The following is a 24,256-nucleotide window of genomic DNA, read 5'->3' as shown; positions in this document are numbered from 1 at the left end:
TTATTATTTTTTAGCGGTACGCGGGCCTCTCACTGCTGTGGCCTCTCCCGTTGCGGAGCACAGGCTCCGGACGCGCAGGCTCAGTGGCCATGGCTCACGGGCCCAGCCGCTCCGCGGCATGTGGGATCTTCCCAGACCAGGGCACGAACCCGCGTCCCCTGCATCGGCAGGCGGACTCTCAACCACTGCGCCACCAGGGAAGCCCTCAATTCCCTTATTAAAATGTTTTATTGAACTCACATTACTCTTAGGAAAAATTTTAGAATCTACTCGCTCTAGTCTCTCTGTTCCATCCATCCTGGATTCTACTAAATTTCTTTCCTTCTCCCCTGCTCCCTGCTCTGGCCTGAGCCCATTATTCTCTTTAAGCCTGGTGTGCTCTTCACTCCCCCTTCTCCTCTGGCCATCCCTCAGGTCTTAACCAAAGTGACTTCAGAAAATCCTCCCTTGATCTCCAACTCCAGGCTAGTCACTTCCTGAGATGCTTCATATTCCTTATTCCATCTCAGCACTTACCACAACTGCACTTACTTCTTTCAAGACAAGTGTGATGGGTTGAATGGTGGGCCCCCTCCCAAAAGATATGTCCATGTCCTAATTCCCAGAACCTGTGAATGTGACCTTATTTGGAACAAGAGTTTTTGCAGATGTTAAAAAAATCTCAAGATGAGCTCATCCTGGAATTAGGGTTCCCTTAAATCCAATGACAAGAGTCCTTAAAAGAGAAAGGCAGAGAGAGATTTGAACCACAGACACAGAGAAAAAGGCCATGTGGAGACAGAGGCAGAGATTAGAGTGATGTAGCCCAAGCCCAGGAATGCCTGTGGGCCACCAGAAGCCGGAAGAGGCAGTGAAGGATTCTTCTCTGGAGCCTTCAGAGAGAGAGGACAGCTCTGTTGACCCCTTGCTTTTGGATCTCTGGCCTCCAAAATGATGAGAATAAATTTGTTGCTTTTGAGCCTCTGAGTGTGTGGTAATTTGTAGCACAGCAGCCCTAGGAAGCTATTACAGCTGGAAGAATATATCTTCCCTGTTAAACTATAAGCACCAGAAGGCTGATTGCTGAGCCTGCCACATGACAAGCAACTTGGGAATGACCGACCAATTAGATGGCTAATTCTCAGCTCCTTGTAGACACACTTGAGGTCAAGGGGCACTTACGTAAATTGGAGAGATGGTCCTCCAGACATACCAGCTTGAAGAAAGAATTGCAGCAGCACATTTCATAGTAGCTTCTACTGGCCTCTCATTGTGGTACCGCATAGATATTAATATTAATGTTGTTTCTCAACATTGTATTTTAAACTCCTGGGCTATAAAGAATCATATTTTATTCTTCTCTGTATTTCCTTGGGTTAGTTCTAAGTTGTTTTTGTTTTTGCTTGATAATTAATTAAATGTTTGATTGCAGACAATTGGCTTTCATGAATTATTCCCTGAACACAAAGCCAATTCTCATGAAAAGCCATAGTTAGTGGGATAGGTCATTTAAAAAAAAATTACTGACTTGGAGTCAGGGCCATTTGATAAACTGGTGTGATTTTATAACAGGGGTTGTCCTCTGTTACAACAGAGTAGCTTAGAGGTTGTAATTTAGTATCAGCTTCCTACAATAACAGCATACAATATAATTAGTATTGGGGTAGAATTCAACTTAGTAAGCACTTTCACATCTTTTTTTCATCAAGGTGCTGTAAAAATTATCTGAGACAATATGATAATTCCTTGCGATTAAAAAATAAAATGATCTCTTCAATATTTACAAGGAATCTTTGGATTAAAATATCTCTCCAACTCTATGTGCTCCTGAATTTACTGAGTGAGAGTTGGGCTAGTGAGAGATAACTGCATTATCTTATCTTGTTTTCCCTTGTGCCTTGCCAAGTTCACATCGTAGGATAAATAACATTCAGGCTGAGACACAGTAAGCAACTTTCTCTAGGTCTCACACTCATTATATGGCAGTCTCAGGATTGGAACAATTCTTCTAACTTCATCTTTATTTTTCTTATCACTTGTTCCTGTTGACATGAGTGACTCCATTTTGCTCATGAGGAAATAAGTTCGGAGAGGCAGTTCATTGCATGGAAATTCAGAGGGTAATAAAGCTGGAAAAACAAAGTGTAGCGTGTAAAGGGTGTTTGAAGACCAGCCGGTCCTGGGTTGAGGCTTGTGTGAAATCACTCCTAGTGGTTGCTGAGGAACACTGGATCCACTGGAATGGATCAGTCTGGGTCCTTCTCCCAATTTCATCCAAAGCTGCATTGATTTTACCTCTTTTGCATCACATGGATCCTCCTAAAACCTTATTTTAAGAAAAGATCCAACCCCTAAAATACAAACAAACAAAACACAACACAGTCACGTAATCTGAAACCCTCATATCCAACCCCTAATTTCAAAGGTGAAGACACACTGCATCGGATCAGAGTCAGGACTGGACCTCAGGCTCTGCCCTCCCAGCCCTCACTACATGGTCTGCCAGGGCCCTTATGCCCTTAGGGAAGGGGTCCCCCACGGTCAAAGGACAAGGCCTTACTAATTGCCTCTTGTTTATCCCTCCCTACAGTCTAGAAGCATTAACCCTGGCTGGGAGAGACAGTGTCATAGTGGCAGCTGAGGTCTGCATGTTCTGATCCAATCTGCAATGTTTGGCTCAGCTGTTTCTTCCCCAGAAAAGTAGACAGTGAAGTCTGTGGGAGGCTCTTCAGGGCCTTTCCTCCATTGCCCTAAGCCAGGCATTTTGGGAATTATGGGCTGGACCCTATTTCATTTGTAGAGCAGCCTTCCAATCAAGAACACTTCAACCTGGTCTTCTCTGGGCCACATGATTTATCTTTATCACCAGCTAGTTTTAGAACTGGACCAAGACATCAGGAAAGAGAACAAAGCCGCCTTCTTGCTTCCTTATGCTGAAGGGTCGTTTTGCAGCTACCTTAAGGAAAAGATAGGCCCAACAATAGAGTGGGCAGCTTTTATTATGAGAATAATTTAGATGGGCCACATGTACACTGCTCATTTAGAATTTGGTTAATATGCTCCGACTCTTCTGGAAAGTACTAAGGAAACCTTAATGACTTCATATGTGCTCCTTGGGACATCCTTAGAGCAATCTGTATTGATGATCCCCGACATGATTTTTCCAATAGATCTTAGATAATATACATCCAGATACCTATTGAAGTTATTTGGATTCTGTCGATGAAAGACTCCATTGATTATCAAAATTTCAAACCAAATAAGAGATAGAACCTCATTAGGAATTTGTGAGGATAGTCTGCAATATTTCTGTGATTGGAAGTTGAAGCATGCTGGCCTGAAAGAGATGAAGCACATCTGTTTACTCCAATGACGAGCAGTAGAAAAGCAAGGTTTATAGCATGTTGTCTTGGAAACAATATGCTTTTTGATACTGAGGTTACTTTCTATTAAATGTCGTATTTATTTGCATATCTACATCAGAGTTAGGATTCTTCTTTTAAATTTTTATTAGAGTTGATTTACAATGTTGCATTACTTTCTACTGTACAGCAAAGTGTATCAGTTACACATATACATATCTCCACCCTTTTTGAGATTCTTTTCCAATATAGGTTTCTTTTTCATCTTTTCTTGAACTCGCTACTTCTTTATATCTGATGCTACCTAAGACCTCCACCGGAAGTGATCCTTTGCCAACATTTAGGACTTACTGGATTGGCTAGCTAATGAGAAATCCTGAAAAATAAGTGACAAATGAACCAACTGAAAAAGTATGCTCCGTTGATAGAATTGAAAGGAAATTTTCTTTTTCATTCTGTCATCAGAAATGTTCTTGTCTTGTTGCCTGCCTCACTAAGGAGGGGCAACTATTCTTAAACAAGATCTAACATTTACTTGAAACCAATGGTTTTCAGTAAAGGGTTTTTAGGATAAATGCAGGCTTACTGGTAAATATTGGTTTAATCTTCAGGGAAAATTAAAAGCTTGTGGTTTGGCATTGACGGCAAAAGGCAGATATATAAGGTCTAGGAACCGAAGGGTTGGTAAAACCCCCAAATAATGTTCTCTCTTCCAGCTCCAGGCAAAAGAACCAGAATATACCCATTCATTTTCTCCTAAAGGAAAGAATTATCCCAAACCTAGGATCGCTGAGTAAAATTCAATCAGTCTTTTTCAATGCTTCGCTTAGTAGTGCTATATATTAAGCTCTTCTCATAACTTACCCACCCAAGGGTCTGGTAGAATAGAAATCATGGTAATTTGTGCTACTTTTTGTGGAGACTGTGTCTTATAAACTGAGCATAATAGCATGTTGTGTGACTCCGTTTATTGCCCAATTATAGTTCACGTGGGCATGTTTAGCTGAGTAGCATTAGTTGCTTTCTCTCACATACAGCTTTGCTGGAACTTTTCGAAAACATTTTGCTGATCGCAACTTGGTAATTGCTCATGTCTTATTCAATTCACTCATCATAAATGCAAGACTTACCTCATTTCCCATCAGTTCCTGGTTTCTTCTGCTGTTGCTTCTTTTCTCCTTCTTTTTCTGTACAGCCTTTGCTTTTTCTGAAAGAGTGCAAAATAAAACGCCAGCAAGCACTTAGCTCTGCCATCTGGGTACGGTCGGAAATGGAATTCACCCTCGATGAACCAGAGGTGAGGGACAGCAGTTAGCTCCCCAAAGCCTCATCCTGCCCTCCTCCCTCCTGACCTCAGAGGGGAATATCCGATGTCCCCAGAGATGAGCACGCAGGTGCCCTACCCGTGGTAGGAGGCTTCATTCGGCGAGCCGCTCACCCAGAAGAGGTTTTCTCTACCCATTTGTCAGAGAGGTCTCGTGGTCAGCAAAATGTGTGAGAGAACAGCATTCCATAGGGAAGGGTTTAATTATCACTGTTCGTGGTTCCATTTATGGTCTTGTCTACTTCTGTGAAAGATTCCGCAAGTAAAATGGGTTAAATTTCATCATGTGGCCCAAAAAAAGCCCATGAAACAATGCCAGGCAGAAATGCCTTTAGCAGAAAGCTTCTGTTCCTTGTGGGAAAGCTTAGGGTTTCTGTGTGTCCTTGGAGGCTGTGTGTTCTGGGCTCTCTGAGGCCAGAGAATCCTTTGGGCTCACGCCAAGATACTGTGTTCTCCCGCTGCTAGGGGGAGGGGATTCCCCTTAAGGTATGATTTCCAACAGTCACCAAGTAAGGTGGTTCCTAGCAGCTGCATAGCATGGACAGGTGTTTCTGCCTTTGACCTTACCGTTGGTCCACAGTAAGAGAAAATGATGTTTTGGGAGACGGGGTAGGCAGAACACAATTCCCAACTGAAATAGGCTCATTGGCTTAATTGCCCTGCACAATACAAGATAGAAGGGAGAGAATTTAGACTGTCATTCACCTAATAAATATCTTCATATATTCAGAGAGACAGAACACACAGAATCATTCATTTTTAATAATTATATTGATACTGATTTTATTGTGTTGGTTGAATTAGTTATTCACCACTCTAACATGGTTGGGTACCCAAAGATTCCATTTCTACCCGTCAGATCTTGCTTTTCTTCAGGTCTGCCATCTTCCTCTCTGCCTAGCCAGGACCTTCGACCTGGAAGCTAGACCTCGTCCATACCTTTAGGACGAAACTTTAACCTCAGTGAAATTGATTTAGAGAAACTTAGCCAACCTCGGACATTAGTCTGTATATTGATTTCTGGCCTTTTGCCTTGATCTTGAGACCACATATTTCCCCAGTCCCGGCAGTAAATATCCTCCTTATGCTCTGTGTCAAGGCCATCCCTGTCTTGGGTCCTGTTCATTATCCTAGTCCTTGCAGAGCGGGAAAACCCACAGTCCTTGCCGCAGTGGAGATCTGCCCCTGAGTCCCCATTGCCATGCTTTGGGCTGTGCTCCCCAACATAGAACTTGCCAAGGCTGCCCATTTTCTGAGTACCACCTACTCCCGGACTCCTGATCCTGGGTCCATCCCACCTGCAAGGATACCCCCTTCCACCAAGAGGCTTCATAACACTGCTCTTTGCCTGCCTGCTCTAGCCACGCCCTTTAGATACTCTCTTCTGCTTGCTAAGGGGGACTTCCTCCCAGCTTCTATGCTGCGGCTTCCTTCAGATCAGTACCGATCAAACTCAGAGACTGTGTCTTGACTCACCCCGGCCTGCCTCGTCTGCTGTAGTTAACCCGGGCAAGCTCTGAGATGGGGTGGGGGGTAGCATCATCTAGAAAGGAATATCATTGTAAAACTGCAGAACGACAACCCTAGAGATGCTTTAGACACAGATTAGTAGGCAAGCATGAGATAACCAGCTGCCCCCAATGCAGGTGCTCCAGGACTAAATGAGGAAGATGGTAGAATTCTCCAGTAGGAAGAAGCAATCAGGCACACTCCATGTTAGCAGAGCCCGGGGTTTCCTGGGCACATATATGTAGATAAAGGTAAAGAGAGTCTTCTCACCCTGTGGAACATGCACCCCAAGGTCAAAGACAAAGTAAATCCATTGGAGTTGGTGATGAGTCTGACTATACGAAAGGGTGCTCATCAAACCTAAGATAAATTATGTCCATTATCCTCTTATTTACCAAGGCCTCCATGGATAAAATTATACTGCTCAGACTTAAAAATAATAGGTAGTATGTTTATTATGTGCTAGCATCTAAGATAAATGTTTTACATCTTTTATGTTATTTAATTTCCATAAAACTCTTCAAGGTAGGTATTATTATACTCTTTGTTTCGATGAGGAAACCAAAGTTTAAGAGAAATAAACAGCCTTCCCAGGGTCCCACAGCTGGGGAGTGAAAATTTGGGGTTTGACCCCAGGTCTTCCTGCTGTGAATAATGTATTGTTATGTTGACACAACAAGAGTGGTACCAGAACAGGTTTTCTCTTCAAGATGTTCTCACAAAATTTAGCTTATTATTTTTTCAAGATTCTAAGGTAGATTTCAAGCCAAATACTCTAGTTCCTGCTGCTTGTGGATGCGTGCCCTATGGTAAAGCAGGAAATGTCAGAAATCATAAATAGGAAAAGTGAAAACGAGCTGGAACAACAATACAAGAAAACTTAATTACCTGTTACCGCCAAAAGGAGGTGTAGGGTTAATTTTTTGCTAGAGCAAAAATAATACTTGCGTCACGTTTCCTGTATACAAATAGTCCTGAACGTTCTTGGCTTTTCTATACGGTCCTTTGTTCTTTTGACGCTGTTATTTTTGTATATAAATAAAACCCCTTGTTTACGTTACTGCTTCAGAGGCTTTGGGGGTAGAAAAAGGAATAATTTTCTGAAATTGGTCCACCCTCAAATCATGCCATAGTTAAAACAATGGAGAGCAGGGTGGCCCACTCTATCCTGCACAATTTTGACAATAACTGAAAAAAAAAGTGTCAGCGTGGAAGCCAAGATTTTCACAAAAATCCTCTTAGGGAAAATCTTGGTTTTGGTTAAAGCAGCATCCGTGGGAGATGATGCACGTGGTACCAGGGTACAGATGTGGGAAGGAGGTCAGGGGCCACTTGGAGGTTTCGTTTCTAGGGTGCAAGGGACTGTAACAATTCAATTCCAAAAAGTTCGGTGAGAAACGTATCATGGGCTCGCCAAGAAGTATGAGTAGGGCCCTGAGAGGTTGTGACTCATCCCAGGGGCACCAAGTCGGGAAAAAGCAAATGGAAGTGTAACTTCAGGTCAAACTGTGATGCCCAGGAAGCAGGGCTGTGGGGCAGTGGGCAGTTTTCTGGGAGGGAGAGATTTGTGTGGCTCTGACAGGGTGGCTGGAAACAGAGCTGCTGATGACCCAGTGACTGGGTGTGCCAGCCTCCGGGCTGAGGGCCTTGCCTGTCTGGCCTCATGCAACTCTCAAGGCCAGCTCCATGAGGGGAGGGCAGCGAGAAGCCCCCTTTTAGAGGTGAGGACACGCGATTTCAAGGAAGTAAGTAATTCTCCAGAGGTGGTGAACCCACAGTCTTAGCGGCTCTCCCATACTTCCCTGCTGGAGAGATGGAGCTGGGCAGGACGGGAGAGCATGCCTTCAAAAGCAGTCACTATTTTCTTTTAATGGATTTGTGTCCCACATTGACTACTTTTTTTTGAACTGAAGTATAGTTGATTTAGAATATTGTGTTAGTTTCAGGTGTGCAGCAAAGTGATTCAGAATATATATGAAATATCTATTCTTTCTCAGATTCTTTTCCATTACTGTATAGGTTATTACAAGATAACCTTGTAATGTTGAATATCTAGTTCCCTGTACTACACAGTAGGACCTTGTTGTTTATCTTTTTTTTTTAAAAATTTATTTATTTGTGGCTGTGTTGGGTCTTCATTTCTGTGCGAGGGCTTTCTCTAGTTGCGGCGAGCGGGGGCCACTCTTCATCGTGGTGCGCGGGCCGGTGCACGGCCTCTCTTGTTGCAGAGCACAGGCTCCAGACGCGCAGGCTCAGTAGTTGTGGCTCACGGGCCTAGTTGCTCCGTGGCATGTGGGATCTTCCCAGAACAGGGCTCGAACCCGTGTCCCCTGCATTGGCAGGCAGATTCTCAACCACTGGTCCACCAGGGAAGCCCCGTTTATCTTTTTTATATATAGTAGTGTGCATCTGTTCATCCCAAACTCCTAATTTATCCCTCCCCACCTTTCCCCTTTGGTAACCATAAGTTTGTTTTCTATGTCTGTTTTGTAAATAAGTTCATTTGTATCATTATTTTAAGATTCCACATATAAGTGATATCATATGGTATTTGTTTTTCTTTGTCTGACTTCACTTAGTATGATAATCTCTAGGTCCATCTATGTTGCTGCAAATGGCATTATTTCATTCTTTTTATGGCTGAGTAGTATTCTATTGTGTATATATACACCACATGTTCTTTACCCATTCATCTGTTGAGGGACACTTAGGTTGCTTCCATGTCTTGGCTATTGTAAATAATGCAGAAACAGTCCCTATTTACTGAGCATTGCTATGAGCTCAATACTATCTTAGATCATTCTGGGGGGCTCTCCATCTGCAGTATCTTTGGAGAGAAGTCCTGGTTGGAATGTCCCACAGTTAATGATGACCCCCCAGAGGGTACCACTGTGGTTACGCTTGGTGGGGGCTGCCCAGGTGAAAGATGCCTCCTCTCCTACAGGGCATTCTTCAGAGAAGACCTTCTGCCCTTTCTTTTCTCATTTCCTCTTCCCTTGAGTTTGCTCCATGCCTTCCTTTTCTAACATCCTCTGCTCCTCTGTGGCACTGGGAGGGCAAGGAAAATTTATAACACAATCAGAGGAGGACGCAGTGAAGACATTAAAGGAATATAGACGAACTAAAGAACTTAATCAGAGATGAGTGATGGATGTATTGCAATGATCAATTGCTGAGAATAAGAATTATGGGTTTGGGGTGGGGGGAAGGACCTGGTTCTACACCTGCTGAATTCAAATTACCTGTAAGAGACATCTCTTTCCTCCTACATCTAGCTGTGGTATTTTTGCTTTCCTCACATCCCTCTTCTTCTGAAACAGAGAAAATCAGGCCCTGGGGTAAACATCATTTTTCAGGGACATTCAAGAGGCTTTATTGTAGAATTTAGTTAATTTTGCCACTACCCCAGCTTCGTTTCAGTATAAGCCTGTTCTTGAGGTGATACATTCATTTTTGAAAAGCAGACTCTTCCCCTTCCCTCCCCCCTCCCCCCCTTCTTCTCCCCTCTATCCCCCATTTAACCCTTTCTCTCTTCCTCCATATACCTGATTCTTCCCTTGCTTCATTCCTATGTCACACTTTCTTGAGCTGTACAGTGAGCCTGCCATGGTGAGCCTGTGGACGTGAGGAAGCCCTTGGGAGCTCAGGGTTTCGAGAAGAAGGGCCCACTTAAGACGTCAAAGGCTCTGGGATTTCTCCTTTGCTGTGCCCACCTCGTAAATTTGGGGAAGAATGCTTCCGGAGAGGAAGTGTTCACCAGGAATCTAGCAACAAATGTTTCCTGTTCATCTCAAAGGGAGCACACAATTTTTGCTGGCTCTCAGGGGAGGGCTTTTATGTATGTTTTAAGAGATTGGTTGGGGGGCAGGCTCCAAACCTAGGTTGACACAAAGCCAAAACGCTGACCACTAGCAGCATTTGTGCCCATGATCAGAACGTGAAGTCGGCCAGATGCCACCGCAGGGTTCAACTCCTATCCTTAGAGGGACCCAACTGGACGAGATTCCCAAAGCCCTCCTCACCTCGCCGTCTGCCATAGCTGCTCACACGATAAGGTCAAAGCAAAGCAGAAGAGCCGGCCTTGAGAAAGGGCTAAGATATTAAGAAAGTACTATTTATCAAGGACTAATTAACTCACATTCAATATGCGATAGACACCTTATTGATCTAAATTCATCCTCATAAGATTTAGTTATGGGTGTTGTCATCTTATTTTAAGTAGATGAGGAAGCTTCTGGACTGAGAGACTAAATGCTCACCCAGGAGAGCACACCAGGGAGGTGTAGGGCACAGATTGGAACATACGTCTGCAGTGCCCTTCCTCCCACTGTCAGGCATCGTCTTGTTCAAGCTTCTGTATGTGAGCACATGACCTTGAAGCTATGGATGGTAAGGTGCAAAAGTGCGTGATTCCTGGGCTCTTAAGCTACCCCTGCCTATGAAGGCTGAGCCGCATTGGTCCCCATTCCAAAGGGGCAGGGAGGGTAGATATTTAAAAGAAGCAGCTGTTATATGATTGTAGCCAAATTGCTATGAGACTGAGCTCTTCCTTTTAATGCAGCGTTTTTCTCCATTTATTCCTCCATTCCTTTCCAGTTTGTCTGGATGTGTGCATGTGTGCATTTATATAATCACGCTCCCGTGCACCCTTGCAGTCATAATCTGCGAACCTAGCCTGATCCAAGCATCTCCTCTGGAAGCCCGCTCTAACTGACCTTGGCCCATCTGGGGACTGGCATGGTGTACAGAGATCCCACTGGGGAAATCAGCTCTGCTTTTGTGGCTCTGACACGGCCTGTGCAGAATTTCACAGCTGATAAGCAGGAGCTTCTCGGCAGGTTCTGCCAACTAATTAGACCTTTTCTTTCTGATAACGCTGAAAAAGATACAGGCCAATCACGAGAGAGCTTCAGATCTCAGGAGCCTGTGATATTGTGACCTGTGCTATTAAAACGGGCTAAGGGCTCTGGTGGGGATGGAAGCCAGAGCCTCGGAGGTCACTTCACACCCAACATCTTTAAAGGTGAAAGGGATGGTGGGAGGGAGCAGCAGGGTTATTCCCCAGCCCCAGGGAGGGTTCACTGGGGATAAGGCTGGTCCCCCGGAGCCCATGGTACCTTTCTTTCTGATCCCCAGCAAGAGTAATGTCACTAACGGGCCTAAGAGATGTAGTAAATCTGTTTTTGATGCCTGCAAAATAAATAGATAAATCCAAAGTACAATTATAGAAAAATAAAAGTTTGACTTTTAGATGATCAGTAATTTGGAAACTACTCCAAAATAATTCACTGTAATTCACCAGATTATACTACTACTAAATGTTCTTGAAAATCCAAATACTGATCTTGGAAAGGGGAAGGGATTTATATGCTTAAAAATATACCCCACAAGCAGAAAATCAATATGTTTAACTACATGAATTTAAAATCTTTTTATGACAAAAATACCCGTAAATTCAATTAAACATTAAATGCAAACTGAGAAAAAAATGTTGGCAGCAAATATGGCAAGAGCTGATATTTCAATTACACAAAGATAGCTTTAATAAATAAAGTATTTATACAAATTCTACTAAAACTGAGTAAAATACATGAACAAATGATATACCAAACAAAAAATACAAATGTTTTACAAACAGGCAATGACTTCAAGCCCATCATGAATGACAAAAATGCAAATAAAACTGCAATGAGATTTCTCCCATACAATTATCTAGAATTGTTTTTGAAATGACACTATTTAGTGCTAGCAAGAGGGTCTTGCATTGATCATTCTCATATCAGTTGTTGGGAATTTAGATTAGCATAAATTTTATGGAAAGCATTTTGGCGATATTAATATATAAGTCTTTAGAAAAACTACTCTTAGACCCATTTCCTTTCTGGAAATCTCTTCTAAGAAATAACACAGGAAAAATTTATACACAGATATTCATTAGAAAATTATTTATAGTAGAAAAAATGGAACAACTTCGGAGTTCAACATACAAAGAATGGTTAAATAAATGGTGAATCTTTAAGATGACACAGAGAGCACCCATCAAAACTGGAATTTTTGAAGGACATTGACTAAGACAGAAAAAATCCTCATGATGTGTTAAGAGAAAATATGACGTATTAATTGAACATATATAACGCATTTTATTTTTTATCAAAGGTGTACAGTCCAAATTTTATTTTTAAAAATGTTCTGTGAAATCAAAGATGAGTAGAAATGCAAAATATATAAGTGCATTCAGGACTCTGGATTTGGTCACCCACCCCCTGTAATGACTCAACAGACCCAAGAAGAATGCACAGTATTGCACTCAGGTGAGTGCAGTGAGACCGAAAAAGAAAATAAACTACAATAAATAACGTTGGCAGATGAAATTTGCTCCTGCAGGATTTTCTGGGGTAGAATCTGAAGCCCTCATAAGTGCGTGGTTTTGCCGTGTGTGTGTGTGTGTGTGTGTGTGTGTGTGTGTGTGTGTGTGTATGTGTGGAGAGGGGTGTGGAGTTGTAGATGATTCTGCCAGCTGCTGGTGTGTAATTGGTATATGCTGAGGTAGGGGCACCGCATCTATGGTGATGCTGGAGAAGGGGCAGTGGAAGGATGGGGCTGTCTCCTATCTGTCCTCCTCAACGTGCTCACAAAGAGAACGAGGAGAGAGAAGTCACTCAGCGTCTGTGTTGAATATCGTTTTCAAGATTGTGCTGGACCTGTGAGGTCAATATACACCTAAGTTTTACTCCTTCCAGAGAAATAAGCACGCTGTCCACAAGCATTGTTTTTATTTTCATCCAAAATATTTAACTACAAAATATGTCTAGCATCACAATTCCAACACAAATTGCCCTGTTATTGTCTTTCATACTCAGAGGTCAGCTACTCCTATTGCCTTCTACTTGAAGTTAAAAAGATACTAGATTGGAAGAGTATATAATGACACGAAAAATAAACATGTGATTGATTATTTGAGGTGGAACAATATACTTGTTAAGATTGCGGGCACTGGAGTCACACTTCATATTTGAACCTCAGCTCGACTGCTTATTTACCTTGGACAAGTTGCTTAGTTTCCCAAAGCCTCAAATTTCTTGTAAATAAAGTGAGTAACCTACCTCATAGTGTTGTTGTGAAGATTTAATGAGACGATTTGTGTAAATCATTTAACACATGGCAAGAGCTCAGTAAATATTAACTGTTCTTATTATGAACGTTATAAAAATTGTATAACATCAAATATTTACTTGAGGACTTGGTATTTTCCAGGAACTATGCCACATTCCAAAGACACAAAGATGTGTTCTTTTACTCAACAGATGTTTATTGAGCACTTACTATGTGCCAGACACTGTTCTAGGGACTTGGGGTATACGAGTGAATGAAATAAACAAAGATCCCTGTCCTTATGAAGGAGACAAACCATAAACACTAAACATAAGATATAATAAAATTATATAGGATGTGAGAGGGTGCTAAGTATTATTGGACGTGGAAATGAAGGATAGGGGGCTGGTTGAAGTGTTAAGGAAGAGAGAGTCAGGTGCTGGATTCTAAAAGATGACCTTTGGCTTCATGGCATGCTTGTCCTATTTGACAAGAGGACACAGGAAGTGAAATGGAATCATAGAGTGTGATCAGCTTGCCTAGGAAAGGGGAAGGCAGCTTTGGTGAGCTAGCTCTCCATGGGCAGATGGGAAGCTCCCTGTGAACGGACAAGACAGGAAGGGGATTCTAGACAGAGTGAATAGTACACACAGAAGCATGACGGTGAAAGATCACACACGTCTGTAGCATTACAAGTGACCGGGAAGGTGGGAAAGAAGGCTGGAGGTGCAGGACGGGTAAGGTGAGAGGGCTTTTGGGTGAGGCTAAAGGTTTTTTTTTAAAATTAATTTTTATTGGAGTATTGCTGCTCTACACTGTTGCGTTAGTTTCTGCTGTACAGCAAAGTGAATCAGCTACAGGTACATATCTCCCCCCTTTTGTGCATTTCCTTCCCATTTAGGTCACCACAGACCACTGAGTAGAGTTCCCTGTGCTATACAGTAGGTTCTCATTACTCATCTCCTTTATACATAGTAGTGTGTATGTGTCAATCCCAATCTCGCAATGCCTCCCACCCCTCTGCACCCCCAGCATCCACACGTCTGTCCTCTACGTCTGTGTCTCTATTTCTGTTGTGCAAGTAAGTTCCTCTGTATCATTTTTCTAGATTCCACATATAAACAATATACGATATTTATTTTTCTCTTTCTGACTAGGATTTAGGATGGCTTATGAAGGCAACAAAGAGTTATTAAAGAGTCTTAGCTGAGAAATAAGGTAACCATATCCAGGTTTTAGAGGGTGTGTTCTGGTGTGGGGGTCTATGTGTTTGCCAGTAAGATCTTTTACGAGGTGAGATAATGACCCAGATGAACCAGAACAACAGCAGAGAAGCTGGAGGGATGCAATGGATTCAAGAGATACTTAGAAAGTAAACTGGAAAATATGAATTACCCGTTGAATGGAGGGATAAGCACGAAGAGCACTCAAGGATGATCTCTAGATGCTTGGCTTTGATGACCAAATGGACAGTAAATTGGGATATGTGGACCAGAAGGTGAACACATGGGGAGTAGGCTGGGGAGGCAGAGAGATAATGTCTTAGAAGTGCCAGATTATAATCAACTTCACTTCTTGGAGGGGAAAATCGAGAGGATTAAGTTTTTATCAATCAGTGGAGAATATATAATTGATGTGGTAACACAGAAAGGGAGTGTGGGAGACTGGATGGGGCACATTCAAAAACATTACATTGAGATGTGCTAACGTCAGGCCCATCTCAGAGAGACACAGGAGATCATGACTCACCAGCATTTAAATAAATAAATACCCAAGATGTATTCAGCATCCGTGTGGGCAAATGAGAGAGCATCTCTCTTCTGAGGGTCCCAACGGTCCGTGTTGAAGGAGTGGGTTAGTCATGCCTCTGAGTCCGGGACTCTCCTCCATCAGGACCACTAAGGACTCAGTTGAGCAATATTGATGTCACAGCTTCTTATTGATGATTCTTACCTTGAGCAGGTCTTCAGGGTTTTAATGATCTTATTAAGACCTCTTGCAGCTCTCTGTCTCTGCTGTTTCACACATGAAGACACCTATGCTCAGAGAGGTTGCAGGGGTCGCTCAGGGTCATATGATTATTTTATGGTGGAGACGGGATAAAAATCCTGATTAATCAATCAGGATTGATTGGGCTTCGAGTTGCAAGTAAGAAAGGTCTGGTTTCAAATGGACTTGAACAAGAAAAACATTTATCATCTCGCTGAAGGGGAAGCCCAGAAGGGGGCGGGGATGGCTCCTGGTCTGGAGCCGTCGTGTCAGGGACCTTACTTGATTTTCCCGCCTCTCTCCTGCTGTGTCCTCCTCTACGTGTCAGCTTTGTATTCAGGCAGGCTTCCCTCCCGGTCACAAGTTGGTTGCCAGCAGGAGCCGGGACCATATCCTTTCCTATTCCTTTCAATCAGGAGAAAGAGAAAATATTTCCCCCAATCAAAAGTCATTTTCTTCAGTATAATTGGGCTAACACAGGCTTCTAACCACCTCAGGACAAACAGCTATAAACAGGGGCATAGCATGCATTGGCTGCCTTAGCCTGAGTTGTTCAATTACTTCCTGGCAAGAAGGAATGGAATTATTACCATTGGTTAAGACTAATTAGGAAACACTCAGGGTTGGCTTTCACTGAATAATGTGGGCAGAGAAGGAGAGGACAGCCGTTGAAACAAATCAGGGTTCAGTTAGAACAGCACTGATTAGCAGGACTTTTGGCAATGAAGGAAAAATGTTCTATATCCACACCATCCAGTAAGATAGCCACTAACCAAATATGGTGATTGAGTACTTGCAATGTGACTAGCAGAACTGGGGAATTGAATTTTTCATTTTGTTTCATTTTAATTCATTCAACTGTTCCACTGTGCTGTCCTAATTTTAATTCATTTAAATGGAAGTAGGCATGGAGTTAGAAGGATGAAGGGGTTGTGGGTGCTCGAGGTAACCACCTATGTCCCCCACCCTAGTATCACGGGTCCTGAATGTCCATCCCACGACTACTACTACCTCTCACAATGATTGCCGCCCAGGCTTTATTTTCATATTTACCATATTGCCATACTGTGATGTCCAAAGGGAAGCTCAGGATCTGATGATGGGGTTAGAGCGGGAGGAGAATGACTATTCTTCAAGAAAATCAAAGCACAGCATTTGGATCAAGTTAAGAATCCTCCTGTACACTGAAAGCAGATACAAAATGATTTTTTTCAACAGCACAGATTTCCCCCAAATATAAAAGACCGTTTGAAATAAAAAAGGATGGAGAACCACAATGCTTAAATCCCTGATAAATCAGTGTGCTAATAACATCTATTAAACTCAGAGAATAATGTGAATAATTATTATAGAAACAGAATACTTTAAAAGAAATTACCCAGCATTTTTAAAGAAAGAGCAACCCTTTTTGTTTTGTATTTTTTACGTAAAGCTGCATAATCAGAGATGATGGGTGTGCTCGCAAGTAGCTCTTCGGTGCTTATATCCAAGCAAAGCTCTGCAGAAAGGGTGAGCCCAACAGCACGAGGACAGACCAAGGTCAGTAGTATGGTGACTACACACTCCCATATAACTGAGATGGTTCTGTGTTTATACCTGTTATTCTGGCGCTTTCACAAGTGTGCTGGTTTGGACAATAAATTCTATTGTCACTCTGCCAATGGAATACAAAGAGCCAGCGTGGCATTCCTCTCTGGGAGACAAAAGGAATATACCTTGATCTCTAACACAAGTGAGGTGCACAGTACCTTGGGAGCTGACTGGCTCTGGCACCTCTGAAAACCATCTCACCTTGTGGAAAATAGGCCTAACCTCAGGAGCACGTCCAGCAATGCCAAGGGATTCCTCCACTGGCCATCACTGGCCATCACTCTGCGTCACATCCCTATATATGGAGCTGCCCTCAAAAACAATATGGCGATGGGTGATGGCCATCACTCAGGATGATGTGACCTCACTTGAACTCTTTGACCTCTCTGACCTTCTGACCCCAGTTCCTCAGATCTATGGCACAATGACCAAGAGTTAAAAAAAAATAAATCATTAAAACGTAACCTCATTTGTATTATCCAGGGTCACGCACCATGGGGCTTCAAGAGTTGAGATGCCTGTTTTATATTACTTGTTAGTGTAAATACACCAATGTTAAAGAAATATAAGGTTTTAATATTGAAATATAGCTATTCTAATGTGGCTGCATTGAATCTTCTCTATCAATAATTGTCTTGCCTTGATTTTCCTGTCTGTTAAAAAAAAAACAGTTCTGAGGGCTCCTGATTAATTTTTTTAAATTGAAGTAGAGCTGATTTACAATGTTGTGTTAGTTTCAGGTATACAGCAAAGTGATTCAGCTATACATATAGATGATAGATAGATAGATAGGTATATTTCAGATTCTTTTCCCTTATAGGTTATTACAAAATATTGAGTAGAGTTCCCTGTGCTATACACTAGGTCTCTGTTGGTTATCCGTTTTATATATAGGAGTGTGTATATGTTAATCCCAAACTCCTAATTTATCCCTCCCCACCCACCTTTCTCCTTTGGTAACCATAAGTTTGTTTTCTGTCTGTGGGTCTACTTCTGTTTTGTACACAAGTTCATTTGTATCTTTTTTTTAGATTCCACATATAAGTGATATCATGGTATTTGTGTGTCTCTGTCTGACTTACTTCACTTAGTATGATAATCTCTAGGTCCATCCATGTTGCTACAAATGGCATTATTTCATTCTTTTTTTATGGCTGAGTAATATTCCACTGTGTCTGTGTGTGTGTGTGTGTGTGTGTGTGTGTATATATATATCTATATACACACACCACAGCTTCTTTATCCATTCATCTGTCAGTGGACATTGAGGTTGCTTCCATGTCTTGGCTATTGTAAAGAGTGCTACAATGAACCCTGGGGCACTGACTAAATTGTGTAGTGTGTGCTAACTATTTGGAAGTCTTTGTGTTTATATTACTATGGTAAGCACTGGTCTAGGAGTCTCTTATTTATCTGATAATCTAATAAAACAGACCCTCATGCAGAAGCAGAACCAGTTGTGCTTTTCTGAAATCTCATGAAAATGTATAACTGGCTAGGAAGTGAAATCACCCTCATTCAAATATGTAAGGAAAATGGATGTATCACTGATACACTGAAAAGTTTGTTTTTTCTTTTCCGGCCAGCCCAGCTCAGCTAGATCTTGGCTAAATGATTCTCCTCGATTTTCTGTGCTGCTCTCCCAAAATAAAGATTTTTTTTTTTTTTTTTTTTTTTGGAGAAGAAGATTACCTGGAGAACTTGCAGCTCTTTCACCGAGAGTTTCAAAGTAAAGGCAGAATTTGTAAAGGATATTTACCATTGTAAGAAGTAACTTTTGTCAGCTACTCACAGCTTTGCAAAATCCTCCCTCTGAGGAAGGATTTGACTGAGAGTAACCTGGTGGCCACTTAGCCTTCCACAGAGACAGTGTGGAAATCCTTTGTGATGTCCTTGTGGAGACTGATTCATTGTCCCCTTGGATCTCTCTGGCTTACACAGTCCATTCCAATATTGGCTTGCTCTGCATCCACATCGAGAATGTCTAGTCCCTTTTCCCTATGGAAGACTTAAAATCGTCTTTGGCAGAAGATTACCTTTGGCCATTTTCCATCTCCTTCCTTAAGTGATCCCTTTTTTTTTTTTTTTTTTTGCGGTACGCGGGCCTCTCACTGCTGTGGCCTCTCCCGTTGCGGAGCACAGGCTCCGGACGCGCAGGCTCAGCGGCCATGGCTCACGGGCCCAGCCGCTCCGCGGCATGTGGGATCTTCCTGGATCGGGACGCGGACTCTCAACCACTGCGCCACCAGGGAAGCCCAAGTGATCCCTTCTTTGTGCCTCATCCATAGTTCAACAATTCTGCCATCTTGCTTCTCCCTTTATTCCTCTTTGTGACTATTCCTAAGATTAATGGATTAGAATTCTATATTTGAGAGTGCTGAGTCCAATAGAACAATGGCCTCTCTGTATATCTAATATACTCTGATCGGTGGGGTATTAAATCATTTATTTTTCTTTTTCACTCAGTAACTATCATGGAACTGTTAAGAAAGAGTACCAGTTGACTATACTTTTCCTAGATATCATTCAAGCAATTTCAATGGCTGCCACTAAATAATTAGGGGTGCCTAGCTTTGTCTGTGAAAACTAAAATGACAAGTGCCCCCGATGATAGAAAACTAAAAGAAAATAAATCCTAACCTGAACCCACTTTGAAAACTCTATAGAAATACATAACTGCATTAAATTTGATTTTGAAATTATACACAGATTTTTCCCACATGATATAACTCTGTGGGAAAAAAACAACACACACACACACACACACACACACACACACACACACGGAATTTCACTTTGGTAAGGAAGGGATCCCCTACAAATGCCCATGATAGCATGTTCACTTTTATTTGCTATCATCCCAGTGGTTCTACGGTCATTCAGAGAAAGGGGTAAACTTGGATCACAATTATTCCCTCTGTAGTTTACGCTTCCTGGCTTCCTTCTCTGAAGAACTTAGAGGCCAGCAGAGTCACAATGAGTCGAGGAAAACATCTCATTTTTCTAGGAGATACAAAAAGAACAGTTGAGGGAAAATGTGCATTTTCTGAGAAACAGACAATTGCCAAGAGAGAAGGACCAAGTTAAGTGTGTGAGTGACATAAGCGGCATGAAATTTGGCTGGCTGAATCAAGTCCATATTTGTTGACAGGTCTGCTTCAGCCAAAGGGCTAAAGCAATTATAAGATGGAGTCTCCGAGAGACATTCCAGAACAGATATTCGGAATGCTGGGGGCATCTAGGTACTTTAAACATTCTGCGATGTGGCTGCCTGTGGATCAGGAAAGAGTTCCTAATTAAAGGTATTTTGAGTAATTGCCAAGTTGCTGGAATTGTCAGAGAGCCAGAAATGAACACTCCTTGAATCGTAGGACCCAGAGCTTGAGGTTGCTGAGATCAGAAGGCTGTTCCTTTCTCTGATCTGGAAGGTGTTATTTTTTGTTTTGTTTTGTTTTTTACATGTTAAATGCAAAAGCCAGGAATGTACAAGAATGTATTTAAGAACCCTGCACTCATGATATGATCACTTAAAAGGTAAACTGATTCACTATCTTAGAACTAAGACACCCATGAGAAAAACTGAGCTCTATATAGGATCTGGCACCAATCAATCAATATTTACTGATCATCTATAATGTTCTCAGCTGGTGCTAAATGGAGAATTGGGAGTGATATTCAAATAGAAGGCATGGTCTCTAAACTCAAGCAGTATAAACTCTAGGTAGGGAACCATGACTAACACATTTGAGTCAATGAACAGATTGGTAAAACTGAACAATATTTAAACATTGAATTGTGTAGTAAAGTTGTCAACATTACAGCCACTCAAAGAAGGGAGGTTATCGATGAGTAGGTCTTGGTGCAGAGGCTTCCAGGATGCGTACGCTTCAGAGTCCACAGAGATGGGAAAGTATTCCAAGTAGAGGAAAGGGCATTGTGAAGAGAGGCTTGGAGAATGACCTAGATGAGTAGAAATGAGGTACAGGCTGGATTTTTGGTCTTTAAGGACTCTCAATCCTAAAAGGAAAATTAAACAAGAGCCTGATGAGATCAGCAGAACTCCATCTGAATAGGTATTTGGAGAGTTCCATGACGTGACATTGGAGAGTTTGCATGATTTCACAATAGAGAATATCTAGAAGCATGGCAAAGGAATTCAGCGTAATTAGGCAGGAAATAGCAAGCCAGTAGTTTCCTTCGGCAGCAGAGCAAGGCTTTGAAATAAATATTTAGGGAAGATTAACCTGTGAAACCCTGTGAAGTGCGTACAGGAAAAAGAAGGCTGGGGTTAAGGACGCCGCTAGAAACCAGTGTGAGTTGCCTAGCATGGACAGTGAATGTGCAACGGAGAAGGGGAGACAGAGAGGAAGGACATGAGGCGTCGTGAAGAAAGCAGAATGCGATCGCTCACTGGTCCCAGGGAATTCGTGGTCAGCGTAAGTCAAGGCTCATTTAGAGTTTTTAAGACTAAGGGCAAGAGCTTCTGTTACAGGAAGTTGCAAGGCAGGGAAGATGATGAATACGGCGTCATGAGTTTAAGGAAATCAATTTAAAAGACACAGTAAGTCACTGGCAACGTGGAATTATAATTTGGGTAATGGTTCTTAGTGGTTCAGGTTTGCGATTACCTGCCTGCACGTGTAGACAGACCTCCCCGTCAGAAGGCTTCCCTTGCAACTGAGATACTGTATTTTGCATAAAACACTTCCCATGTCTGTTTTCTAACACAGGCAGAAACCCATGTAGACACACACTTCTTTCTGGAGTTGAGATTTAAAAAGTCTATTCGAGTTCAGATAAGCAGAGAGGTCAGGGAAGGACACCCCAAGACAGTGGTTGACATAAACAAAGATCTGAAAGTCACAAAGTAAGGAGAACAAAACGTTATTACTTCCTCTAGAGATGTCTTCCCTGATCATCCCAGGCCAGGAAGACGGCTTATGGCTCTAAGCTGTGCCACTCAAATGGCACTTAAAAACTTATTTCCTAATTTTTTGTGTAAACCTTTAATTTCCATTCTTTGATAAGGTTTTAGTAGGCTAGATGATGTGTAGCCCATCCTGTGCTGCACAGAGATGCATGCTTGCTCCATAAAATCTTTATAGATTTTTTTAAAGGCCTGGTTTTATTATTTTTATGATGTGAGGTGACATGAAAAAATGTAAACAGGAAATAATCCTACTTCCTTCATGAAGTCATTAAGATGTGAAGACAGGCTTGGGTGGTGTAGTGGTTATTTGTCATCATTTTGGCTTTCCCTCCTATGTGTGAGAGATTCCCTGATTTATGAAGCTGAGTTGACCTCCTGCTCTAGAAGCTGCAAAGGCAGCATGACCCTTCCTCACTCCACCTTGCGACTGGGGCATGGGTACGCAAATCGGACACACCCCCAGTATTTTGCATCTGGAGCTACTGACACAGTGAGGGAGCAACAGTGCAGAAGTTGTCCTGGTGGCAGCAGCCACTTCCAGTTTCCACGAGCTGAAGTGGTATATGGGGCTGGTCACCAGGGCTGAGGATGGTGCAAGCTGCAGCTGCCCGTGGAAGTCACAGCAGCTCAGTGGCCTGATCCTGTCCCAGTGCCTAGCTGTCCTCTCTTAGTGTCAGACTGTTCTTTTGTTTTTCCAGTGTTCCTGGGAGGCACACAATATCCTTTCAGTAAAATTTTCTCTTACATTTTCCAGAGTCAGTTTCCACATGAAACTGAGAACAGCAGATTCTCCATCTGTAAGTATTTTCTGTAGTTTTTAAAATAAGTAGGATCTATTCCGATTCTTCATTTGGGATCCAGCGGCCTTCACTCTCTCCAGCAGGTGACATATAGCTGAGTCTGTGATCTAGGGATGTGTTCCCACTGGTCAAATCTTTGACCTTCAGCAGTTTCCCTTGAAAAGACATCAATCAATCTTGCCTTCTCTTGCTCGTGGGAATATGTGTCAACAGCAAGCTTGATGCCAAGATGGTCATGGCACCCAAGTTTGTTCTGGGCAAGTCCAGCTGGAAATCCCTCACCAGGACAGGACCACAGTGGAACACCCGCTGTGGGACACAGAAATGAGAGCTGTGTACGAAAGGGAGGACGACTCCCCTGTGTCCCCAAGGAACATCTGTTTATTCACTTGTTTGCTCATTCCTTCAATAAATATTTATTGGACGCTTGCCTACTAGGTAAAAAGACACATTCCTGGACTTAATGAGTATGCGACCTGGCTGGGAAGATTTGAAGGCAATCAGATGAATACCATACAATAGGGTCATTGATGTTATGGAGCTAAGAGCAAAGTGAAGTTCATAGCGAGGGAGGACCCAAGTTCACATGGAGAGCCCATCTATGCTTCAGAATAAGGGAAGCCTCTTTTGTCGTGCAGGATGAATAGGCATTGGTAGAACATTCCAGGCATTGGGAAGGGTATGTGCAAAGATCCAGAGGTTTGGGGTGAGTATAGATGCCAATGATTGACTGTAGTGAGGATCTGGGTATCTGAGGGGGGAGAGTAGGAGATGAAAATTTGGCCTTTATCCTGGAGATGCTGGGGCCCCACTGAAGGTTTCCAGCAGTCACCTCCAACTTCTTTCTTACTCTGATATTACTGTTTCCTTTTTTCAAGGAAGCTGATGTGTTAAATCCTCCAGTGTATGCGCTGCTGACCACTGCCTGGCACACCAGGGGCACACATGTTTTTTCGCAGCTCTTATATTGTTTATCATCAGGGCACAGGAGTTGCAGAGCCCTTCTGGGTTTTCTTGGAGCCCGTTCACCTTTTTAGATAGGCCAAAGCTTTGTCCCTCTTCCTGCTGTTTGTTATGGCTCTAAGGCATGCTTGGGCCTGTCTGTCCATCCTGTGGAAACTCCCTTGGCCTCTGCTTCATGGGGAGCTGAATGGGGGTATCACCCAAGGCAGCTTCCTAAGCCCTGCATTCACAGGGAGCATCAGAGCCTTGCAAAATCACTGATCTTATTGTCAGGAGCTGGGAATCTTTCCTTTTACATCTTGGGAGGGTGGGTGAAGAGCTGTGCAGTGGGAGTGGGTGAGTGGGCAAAGGAAGATGAGAAAATTCGGCAGAGGCAGGGAAGGTACGCTGTCATCTGCTAAAGATGGGGATATTGTGCAAGCGAGCAAAGTCTTTTTAAAGGGCATCTCTTCATGACAATACACGAAAAAAATTTTCTAAAGTTTATTTGGAAAATGTGAAACAGCTAAATTTACTTGCAAACCTAGTACATCTTCCAGCTAAGACTGGGCGGTGATAGGGGGAAAGATGGAGGGGGAAAGATGGATAGGGAAAGAAAAGGAGAGGAAGACAGAAGCTGAAAGGGGGACAGAGAGGATGACACAGGGAGTAGAAGAGATATGGGTTTACTGGATGGTCAATATTTTAAAAACTACTCTAAATGACTCACCGTAACTCA

This window comes from Aethalodelphis obliquidens, unplaced genomic scaffold (genome assembly GCF_003676395.1).
Source record: "Aethalodelphis obliquidens isolate GAN/ISIS:26980383/991018 unplaced genomic scaffold, ASM367639v1 scaffold27, whole genome shotgun sequence".
Taxonomy (NCBI): domain Eukaryota; kingdom Metazoa; phylum Chordata; class Mammalia; order Artiodactyla; family Delphinidae; genus Aethalodelphis; species Aethalodelphis obliquidens.
Note: the sequence above shows the minus strand (reverse complement) of the source record.